Genomic DNA, 11,042 nt, shown 5'->3' with positions numbered 1-11,042 from the left:
TAAATACACCTCATCTACCAAACATCATAGTTTAGCCTAGCCTACCTTAAACATGCTCAGAACACTTACATTAGCCTACAGTTATGGAAAATCATCTAACAGAAAGCCTATTTTATAAGAAAGTGTTAATAACTCATATAATTTATTGAATAATGTACTGGAAGTATAAAACAGAATAGATGTATGGGTACAGAACGATTATAACTGCATTGGTTATTTACCTTCATGATGGTGTGGCTGACTGGGACATGTGGCTCGCTGCCACTGCCCAGCATCACAAGAAAGTATCATAGGGCATATCTCTAGTCTGGGAAAAGATCAAAATTCAAAATTCAAAGTACAGTTTCTACTGAATGCGTATGGCTTTTGCACCAACATAGAGCCGAAAAATCATAAGTTGAACCATCGTTAAGTTGGGACCATCTGTATACCATGTGTCACCCTCATAGTAAGCATTAAAGAAAAGTCAACGATTATAATAATTATGCAGTATATAAAACTCATTTCTCTCCTCCCAGTGACTTGATCCTTATCATAAAACACGAATGGAGATTTAGGAGTGATGTCAGTGAGATGGCAGAATAGGAACCCTCAGACCTTGTTCCCCACAGAGGCACTGACTTACCAACAATATATGGCCCAGAAAGCCTTTATGAGAACTCCAGAGACCATTGAAGATGACTCAGTACCCCAGGAAAGGGGAAAGCCAAGAACAGTCACATTGAAATGGGTAAGAAAAATTGTTACATTTCACCCATGATAGCCCTTCCCCAAAGCCAGCACAGCTTGGGGTGACTGGAAGAAAACATTCAACTCAGTGCTTGTCCTTTGAAGGGTAAGAGAAAAGTGGAATGTATATCCAGTACTCCAGCCATTCAGGGGGCTGCCTGAGGGACTGGCTTCTGTCTCCCCTGAGTTGGAGTGCTGATGGGGAACCAGCTTACTTTTGAACCCTGGGGGCTGCTGAGAACAAAGTAAAGCTTGGTGGCTTGTTGTAGCAACAAAGCACCTAGAGAACCATAATAGACACTGGAGGGAACAAGACATTACAAGATCCTGAAAAGCAAACTGGAAAATCTGTACAGTTGGGAAATTATATGCACAAGCACAGAGAAGACACATCGTCAGAAAATGTTTGAGAGGCCCCTAGAATCTCTAGCCAGGTTGACTGGTGAAGGTCTTCTGTACAAAGCCAGTTTGTAAAGACTGGAAGAGGTGGATTTTTTTTCTTTCAAACACCCAAATCCCAGCAAAAACCAACAAGGCATATGAAGACACAGGGAAACATGGCTCAATTAATAAAAAAAAAATCTCCAGAAACTAACCCCAAAGAAACAGACATCTATGAATTAATTGACAAATAATTCAAAAGAATTGTCTTTTGGAAGCTTAATGAGCTTCTGTTAAAAAAGAAAAACAAACAAACAAAAAACAACAGAAAATGATGTGTTGGTGAGGATGTAGAGAAAGCAGAACCCTTGTACACTGTTGTTGGGAATGTAAAATGTGAAAAACAGTATGGAGGCTCCTCAGTAAATTAGAAACAGAATTATCATATGACCTAGGAATCCCACTTCTAGGTATATATCCAAAAGAATTGAAAACAGGATTTCAAAGAGATAATCTGCACACCTATATTCACTGCAGCATTATTCTCAATAGCTAAGAGGTGGATATCCATCACAGATAAATGGATAGAGAAAATGTGGCATATACATGCAATGAAATATTATTCTCCCTTAAAAAAGGTGCAAATCCCATCATATGCCACAATATGGATGAGCCTTGTGGATATTATGCTAAGTTACATAAGCCAAGAGGACAATTACTGCTTGATTCTACTTACATGTGATATCCCAATTAGTTAAATTCTTAGAAACAGAAAATAGAATGGTAGTTGCCAGGAGCTACAGGCATTGGGGAAAAGGGGAGTTGTCTTTCATTAAAATCAAGACAACACACCCAAAATGGAGTCATTCATGCTAAGCCCCACGTCACCAAACTGAGACTTAACTGAATTATAGCTTTGGCTCTCCCACAAAAGGAATCTTAAACCAGTCAATCAGGAATCACCTAATCAGCATTAGTTAGATAATCTGCCTGAGAGACCCCAGACACTGCCTAAAGGAAAGAGACCTTGCAATAATCAATCCACTTTTTTTTTTTTTTTTGGCCTAGTATAACTTCCTTGTTCCCACTCCCTTCTGCCTATAAAAGTCTTTCATTTTGTACAGTTCCTGAGAGCTCCTTTCTATCTGCTAGATTGGGTGCTGCCTGATGCATGAATCATTGAATACAGCCAATAGGATCTTTAAAATTTACTCAGTTGAATTTCATTTCTTAACACCTTCAATGGGTATAAAGTTTCAGTTTTATAAGACGAACATTTTCTAAAGATCTGTTGCATAGCAATGTGCTTATGGTTAACATTACTGTACTGTACACTTAAAAATGGTTAAGATTTTAAATTTTGTTATGTGCTTTTTTTTTTAACACAATAAAAACAGAAAATTTCATGCTAGGGTAAGCTCTAAAAATTTATACTTCATCTATTCCCTTCTATTCCTATGCCAGCATTTTGTCACAATTTCTCTGTCTCTTCTTCTTGAACTTACCACTACTTCCATTTCCTTCGTCTTTTGAATTTTTCATTCAGTGCCAAATGTTTGAGAATAACAGAGTTCAAATTTCTTTAAGAGATGCTTATAAGAAAAGTACACAACTCTGAAGATTCAATCAACAGATGATGGTCTAAACCACAATTGTTTCTCCATGCTACACCAACCTGTAGCTATAATTAACTCTTTGAGTAATCTATTTTGGGGGAGGAAAAATAATTTTCTCTCTTCCTTTCTAGTTGCTTGGCTGTAATAAAAGACAGATTAATAGGAGAAAAACAAACAGAAGTTTAAAAACACATATACCTGCTGTATACATGGGAAAGACCCCAGAAAACTGAGTAACTCCCTGAAATGGCCCAAGTCACCACCTTAAATACCACTTTCAGCTAAGACAAAACATATTGGGGGTGGGGGTGAGACAGTTATGGGAGGTTATCAGGCAAAGCACAGTAAACAGGGTATGTTTGTTCTGCAGATTTAAGTCATTGCCTTCTCTATCAATAAGAGTTTCTAGAGTTTTAGTCATTCTCCTCTTACTGGTACAGAAAGGGAGAAACTCTTACAAATGGAGATTTCCTTTATAAATTTAAATTTACCTTACAAAAGGGTAACTTCTACTTGGTTTTCAGAGCCTCTCTTGTGTCTATTTCTTAACATTAAGCAGCTCAAAATAATCCTTATGCCAAATAGGCATATTTTGGGGTGGCATATTCTGGTTCCCTTCAGTATACACCAATTCTAAAACTAGGGAAGGTACAGTAAAATGTACCTCCAGTGTTAGTAACGGCAAAAGTATATCACACAAAACAAAAACCAGACCAAAACAGAACAAAACATGAACTGAGTGTCCTCATCCTAACATTAGTTTCCTATCTGGATTTGTTTTATCTTTCTGCCTATTGCCTCTTCTGCCTCTTTGAAGCCTGTCTCAAAGACTTCCCTTATCTTCTATGAAAATTTGCTGAAAGAGTAAAGAATATAAGTCTTATCTTCCTTTGTAAAGTCGAATGTCTTATTTTCATTTAGAAGTAATTGTTTTATTCGGATTATTAGTGTATTTAGCATATCACTTTACCATGAATATTCATTCAAGAAAGAAGATGTGTAAGGGTCAGTGTTCTAGGCTACTTTTCATTTTATTTTACTTTTTATGTTTTTGAGGTTCTACTCCATGCCAAACACTGTATTAGGAGCAGTAGATTAAAACAAGACAAAACAAAACTAAAGGAAAAACAAATGCAGTCGATAATTTTATCTTAAAGATCCTAGTCAGGGACTGTCCTAGAAACTCAACTTGAACAAATTGAGGCACAAAGGGACTCGATCTGCTGCAGTAGCCAAGGGAAGGTGGGCAGTGGTGCGGCCAGGCCTCTGAGACAGTGGGAACAGTGGTGCTGTCTCTGCCAGGCTCTGTTTCTCTGTGGTGGGCTCCTTTATCTTCTGTAAGCCAGCGTCTTCCACACGGTCTTCAGCCTGGCTCTCACAGCTCTTGTCCTCACAGCTTCACCATCAGAGAGGGGCTGAGCAGAGCCCAAATCCCAGAGGAGCGCTCTGACTCCCTGGCACAGTCTGTACCCGTCATTGTGTCTAGGAAGATGCACGCCTGTGATTGGCAGCCTCCCCTAGGATCCTTTGTTTCAGTGAGAGCACAAATGACTGAGCTGTGTGCCTGTTCTGAATGTTAATAAGTATTTTGTTAGATCAAAAATAGATTTGGAAGAGAATCCCCTCCCCCAGGCCTAGGTTAGTTGAGCAAGGCGAAAAGGTATGGATGGATTCAAATATTATCCCCTGAGGCATTTCTCAAAATTATTTTTCACCCATCTATTATTCTTTTTCAAAGAGACAGTTTAAAGCAGCCTTGTTTGGAGTATATAACTACTTCTCCATCCGGACATAAGCATAATCATCTGTAAGTTCTTGGTTTAAAATTACTGCTGGTATCCTGCATTTTTCTCTCCTCCTTTTCCTCCTCCCAATCCATGGCTGCATTTTGCTTGTGATGTTTTATGTCTAGGCATCTATTTGGGTCAATTCTGTTAACTTATTTCTCCACAGGAAGAAGAAAACCATGTCCCGCCCTAGCACGTGGGAAGATTTTATCTCATTTTGTAGAATGTTTTATATGGCATTCATTTAAATTCTCCTTCCTATGATGGACTGCAGATCTCTCTCTTGTATAATGTCAGTTTGGTGCTAAAGTAAAATGTGAAGATTTACTGGTATCTTTCCAAAAGAAATATTATCCATGAACTGTAAAGCAATAAAAAAAAAAAAATTCACTGGAGGATGTAGCAGAATGAGGGAGAAATCTGGATGGTGGGAAGAAAAGAATCCCAGAAATAGCATTTTGGTTTGTTTGACCAAAGGGGGATAATCTGAAATGCTGAGCAGCACAGTGTGCTGAGGTATTTGCATGACGATAGGGCACACGAAAAGGTGAAGCTCCGTATCATGGGTGTTTGAACAGGTCATAAAGGGCCAACTTGGATGCCATAGATTGATTTCTGCATCACAGAAACATCCTCAAGGAGCTTGTGCTGAGGAAACATGCCATATAGGCTGAATCTGCAAATGCTTCACAGTTTTCACTTCTCCCCTCTCTAAGTATAATCTCCTGCGACCAATGAATCCTTGTTTTCTCCCTGGTAATCCCAAGTGGTTTTACCAGTGGTGTTTTGTTACTTTACTCTTGATTTGCTACAGACGGTTGTGAAAAGATGAATCACTTGTGAGTGCAGTGAGGAGATAAAACTCAAGACTTCAGTGCCTGGTTTACTGATGAATGCACACCAAGTACAGCAGCCCCTGATGGCAGCAAATGTCCATGAGTCCTTACGGGGAAGCAGAGAAAGCCCACTTCCTTCTCGGTCTAGTAGATGTGAAGCTATCGTCAGATGCCAACTAACAGGCTCCTGGTGTCTGGTTAGGGTGGGAATTGCTTGTTCATAAGAAGCAATTGATGAATAATAAGTCATAAGAACATCCCTGCAAATACCTACCAATAGGTATGACCAGCAGATAAGGCTTCCTGTTGCTCTTCTTACAAAGAAATTTAATACTCTATTCCTGGGGAATAAAACTGGATCTGGGCCCATCAATTCTGGCAACTCATGCTTTCACTTGTGTCATCAAACCATTTTTTTTCTGAAAAGGGTGTAGAAATTTAGTGGACTATCCCAAGCAAGTTTATTCGTTCCCTGTTGACTTTTTTTCTTCTTGTGGACTTTCCGTTCCTTCATTCCAAGAGCACTTTGAAGGTTTTCCTAAACCTTCACCCATAGCCTCTCATTCCTGAGCATCACCGGCTCATGCACTCATTTCGTACATATTAAAGGCCAGGCACCGAGCAGCCCTGACCTTCAAGATGCTCAGCATAGAGAAGAGGACATGTGGAAGAACATCAGTCATTGTCGTGCTGTACGATGAGATGACAATGGAGCACTTCCTGAGTCAGGCTGAGAACTGTGAAGATACTTATGGGGACCCGTTAGCATCAAGTGAGCTGATTCTTGAGGGACAAGTAAGGATTAACCAGAAAAGTTAGCATACAGGCAGAAGAGGAGGAAAAGAAATTCCAGCAGGTAGAACAGCATGACCAAAGACCTGGAGGTTTGAGGGACCTTATGACACTGAAAGAATTGAAGATAGACTAGCGAGTCTGAATCTGGAACCTTATAGGTCACCTGGCTCAGTACAGTGTTCAAATGTTTTCAGGGGATAGAAGATAATCCCACTGCAAACAAGGCACAGGAAAACATCTCTATTCTCCCATGAATGTGGGCATGAAATGGAAAAAAAACTGAACCAAGCATGTGATTGCTTTAAAATAGGCACAAATCCAGAGAGAGATGGAAGAAGTTGAAGACTGAGGTAGAGGGGCAGTTTCTAAGCCCCTCTTGTGCTGAATCTTTTCAGGATGACTTTCTTCTTCCTCTTCCTCTTCTTCCTCCTCCTCCTCCTCCTCCTCCTCCTCTTCTTCTTATCATTACTATTATAATTATTTTTGAATTGCTGCATGTTTATACTGCTCTCAATGTCAACCCCAATATTCAACTAAAAATCCAACTAGAGACTGACTCCAATTTGTAAATACATTATGTCCCCAAATCCCATTTCTAAATCAGCTGTTTTACTCACAATGTATTTGCCCATAGAATTAGTGTTTCAAAAGGCAGCTTTTGAAAACACTGGTAGTTGGTGTATTTCAAGGAATTGGTCCACTTCATCCAAGTTATCAAACTTATGGGCATAGTTTTTTGTAGTGGTCTTTTATTATCCTTTTAATACAGGCATACCTCATTTTATTGTGCTTCGCTTTATTGCACTTTGCAGATATTGCATTTTTATAAACTGAAGGTTTGTGGCACCCCTGTGTTGTTAGATGATGGTTAGCAATTTTCAACAATAAAGTATTTTTACATTAAGTTATGTACTTTTTTTTTGGCTGCATTGGGTCTTTGTTGCTGTGCATGGTCTTTCTCTAGTTGTGGAGAGCGGGGGCTACTCTTCATTGCGGTGTGCGGGCTTCTCATTGCGGTGGCTTCTCTTGTTGAGGAGCATGGGCTCTAGGCGCGCGGGCTTCAGTAGTTGCGGCATGTGGGCTCAGTAGTTGTGGCTCGTGGGCTCTAGAGTGCAGGCTCAATAGTTGTGGCACACGGGCTTAGTTGCTCCGTGGCATGTGGGATCTTCCTGGACCAGGACTCGAACCCGTGTCCCCTACATTGGCAGGTGGATTCTTAACCACTGCACCACCAGGGAAGTCCCCAAGTTATATACTTTTTAAAAGACATAATGCTATTGCACACTTAATGGACTACAGTATAGTGTAAACATAACTTTTATATGCACTAGGAATTAAAAAAATTTTTTTGTGCAACTCACTTTGTGATATTTGCTTTATTGCAGTGGTCTGGAACCAAACCTGCAATATCTCCAAGGTATGCCTGTATTCTTGCATCAGTAGTGATGACCTCTCTTCCTTTTCTTATATTGCTAATTTGTGTCTTCTTTTTTATTAACTTCTTCTCCAGGTAAACAGATCTTGGCTCTCTTTCTCTAGATGTGCTGTCTCTTCAGATTTAGGGGTAGCAAGTTGCCCTGTGACCTTAGTTCTTTGGTGGGTCCAAGAAAAGTCATTAATTTCCAGTCTGTCCAGCTTCTTCTGATTGTAAGGATCGGTATGACGACTTGCTCTTTATGTGTTTGTGCTAAAACTAGAAGTGCAAATGTTTCTATGTATAGATTAGGCTATTTGTAACCACGAAGTCAGATATAAAATGTATAATTTATTCTAGTTTATTCACAAAATTAAAATTCAAAGTTAAAATATTTTTAGGAAGAACGTTTTATGTCCAAAGAAAACATACATGGCAGAGCTGAGTTAAAACTAAGCTTGCACTAAATTTATGCTAGTATAATTGCATATGTGTGAATTTGGTTCCCAGCAAACACTTATATACCCCAGACTGTGTATGAAACATGATGCTAGGCTCCACCAATATAGGAAGAACAAGGATAAAACCACCAAACTCAGGGAGCTGACATTCAGTCGGAGATAGACCAGTGAATAAAGAATATGACATATGTTATAAAAAAAATACGAGCATGGTGTTATGGGAAGAATGAGGTGATCCTCAATATGAAAGTACAATTTCAGAAATAATTTTCCATATATTCATTTAGATTTCTGTCCTCAGCACTCTGAAATGCACTGAGTAATGGGGTTTGTCCCCTGGAGACCATGAGACTTTGGAGGACGCCAGGGACATATGTTAAAAGGAGTTCTGCACACAAATTGCATTAGCATCAGTGTTAATCCCCATTTCCCTAATCGGCTTATGGAAAGCCATCTCCAATACTGACATTTCTCTATTTTATCTTCTTTTCTAAAAACCTTATGATCTGGTTTTGACAGGAATAGACATATTTCATTCTCAAGAAAAATATATATGTTTGAGATTTCATAGTGTTAAATGGTTTTTAAAAAAGGAGTATTATCGCATTCTTGGAGAACAAAATGCCACAGATAGTCTCAGAAAGCAGAGAGAAACTCTACAAAGAATAATAGAATCACCTGACTGGCATCAGGACAGGCATTGCTTAGCAACCGTCTGTGATTTGCATTGATCAAGTCAGCAGGTTCCATGGTCCCAAGGAAGAAGGAGATCTCTACTATTCTTTAAAATATTTATTAATTTGGGGTCCAAAGTTTATTCTCAATTATTTCCTTTTGCTTTTATATCATCCTCCAGATCTGGGCATGGAGTGATATGTGAGTCTCCTTTGCATTTTAACAACACACACAGACTACTTGTTTACCAAAAATGCTACAACTCTGAGATATCTCTCAGGCCACTTAATAAAACTGTCATTTTCCCTATGCCTCTATTATTATTTAAAAATTTTCCTTTTCTCACACCCTCACCTCACAGACAATACGTGCCTCATTTACAAACCACACCAAGGATACCGATTTTTCTTGATAAGTTACCAGTACTGCCTCTTGGTTTTTATACTCTCTACAAGGCTAAGGAAGACTAGAGCTTAAAAGACAGTACTGAAGTGCTTCCATAATTTAAACTGGACTCACAACATCTTAGTTTTCATCTTTTGAGGGCCACCATTTGTTCTCTTTTGCTAGACCAAAGAAATGGAACAGAGATATGAGCCCAAGTGGATGATTTACTAGAGTCCTCTTCAGAGAATAGCCGTGGGCTTTCGGACTCAGCGTTCACGCCAAAGCCTAGTGAGCAGTGTCCCTCTCCTGCCCTCCCTTCTTACGGCCCTCTCATGAAGGCTGTGGAAAATGTGAGAGGACCAAACTTCTTATAATTCTCAGCACACTGTATTCCCCTCCTATATGTTCGCAATCTTAAATGGTCTTTAAAGTGTCTCTGTACCTCTGGCTTTCCCCTTTCTAAATGCTCCAACATGAAACCTGAATGGCTCCCAAGGCGAGCCCTTGGCTTTGCCTTGCAAGCCCTGGCTGGCCAGCAGTGTAGTTACAGCAGGGCCTGATGCTGGCCTCTGTGATACGCCATGTTCAAGGCTGTCACCTGTGAGCTCAGTCTCTCCATCCATCAGCACACTGGACACAGTTAAAGATGAGAAAATAAATTTTTACCTGTTAAGTTGCAAAGAGACATATTTCTCTCCTCCTTTATTAAAGGGACTTGCTCAGTAATCCTGAAAATAAAACCCTGTAGTTCTAGTGCTTTATGCCTTGTCACATCACCACATATAAAATGAGCTAACCGTATGATCTGTTCTTCCACTGAGAAGTGAGGGCAGGTTTCCCAGTCAGAGCAGCAGAAGCCCTTCATTTTCCCTGGTGGAGTTAGGAATGGGCCAAACTCTGCAGTGAACTCACTCCTGTTCTGTGGAGATCAGAGTTGCCAATATCTGCATCTACATAGTCCCCCTTGATCTACCAGGACATACTTGAAGTTGATTTGAAGGATGCTTAGGAACCAACATTAGCTTAAAGCCTTAGAATACGCTGTCTCCACCTGAGTAATTTTCTTATTAAAAAGTTTTTGGAAGAGAGAGCACATGAAAAAAGCAGAAGCTGAATCTACCAAATGTTCACTGGGTTGTTCTAATATTTTCCTGTGAGAATAAACTAATGAATTCATGGATCACTGATATATAAACTGCTCAAAAATCCCTTTAGTCTTTTGAAGTCCACAAAAATGAGAGGAGGACCACAATGACCCACTTATTTCTTTCATTCAGCATTCATTGATCATCTGAAACACGATACCCAATGCCCTAGACATGAGAATTACAAATACTACAAACAACTTCTTCTATAGTATATGCTTAAGAAATACATAGTCAACCAGAAACTGGCATATATTTGTCAAATCAAGTTGTAGATGTCAGTTTTCTATGCAAATTAATTCCCCGGGATGATTTAATTTCAGTGCTTTTACTCATAAAATTACATATTTGGCTCTTCCCCACCCCATTCCACATTCTTAAGCTTATGTTATTTAAATCTGAAGAAAAAAATAAAAAATATCAAGCTCAAAGACTATTTATCTGAAACATCCAACAAATGGAGGCTATGGTGTTTTCTTGGCTTAATTAGTCAAAGGATTTCCTCCACTTTCCATCTTGTTTTGCATCAAGAGACCCAACCGAAAATCAGAGAGAAACCTCTTTGTTGCAAAGCATATCCTCCATGGTCACTGCTTCTATTGTGACTGTTGGAACTCATAAGTGCTAGTGAAGCAGGAGATGGATGGGCCCCAGGCTGAGCGGCTGGAATCTGTCCCCTATGGACAGATACTCCAAGATAAAGATAATGGCAGGAGCAAGGAGGAGCTGAGTCCTGCTTGGACAAAAGATAAAGAGACCATGTATTTCTCATTCTTGAGGTCAAGGAGGCTTCCCTGACTACACATGCGCAGAAAG

Source organism: Balaenoptera acutorostrata, chromosome X, assembly GCF_949987535.1.
Source record: "Balaenoptera acutorostrata chromosome X, mBalAcu1.1, whole genome shotgun sequence".
In the NCBI taxonomy this organism is placed as follows: Eukaryota; Metazoa; Chordata; class Mammalia; order Artiodactyla; family Balaenopteridae; genus Balaenoptera; species Balaenoptera acutorostrata.
The sequence above is the reverse complement of the archived record's forward strand: the minus strand, read 5'-3'. Positions refer to the sequence as shown.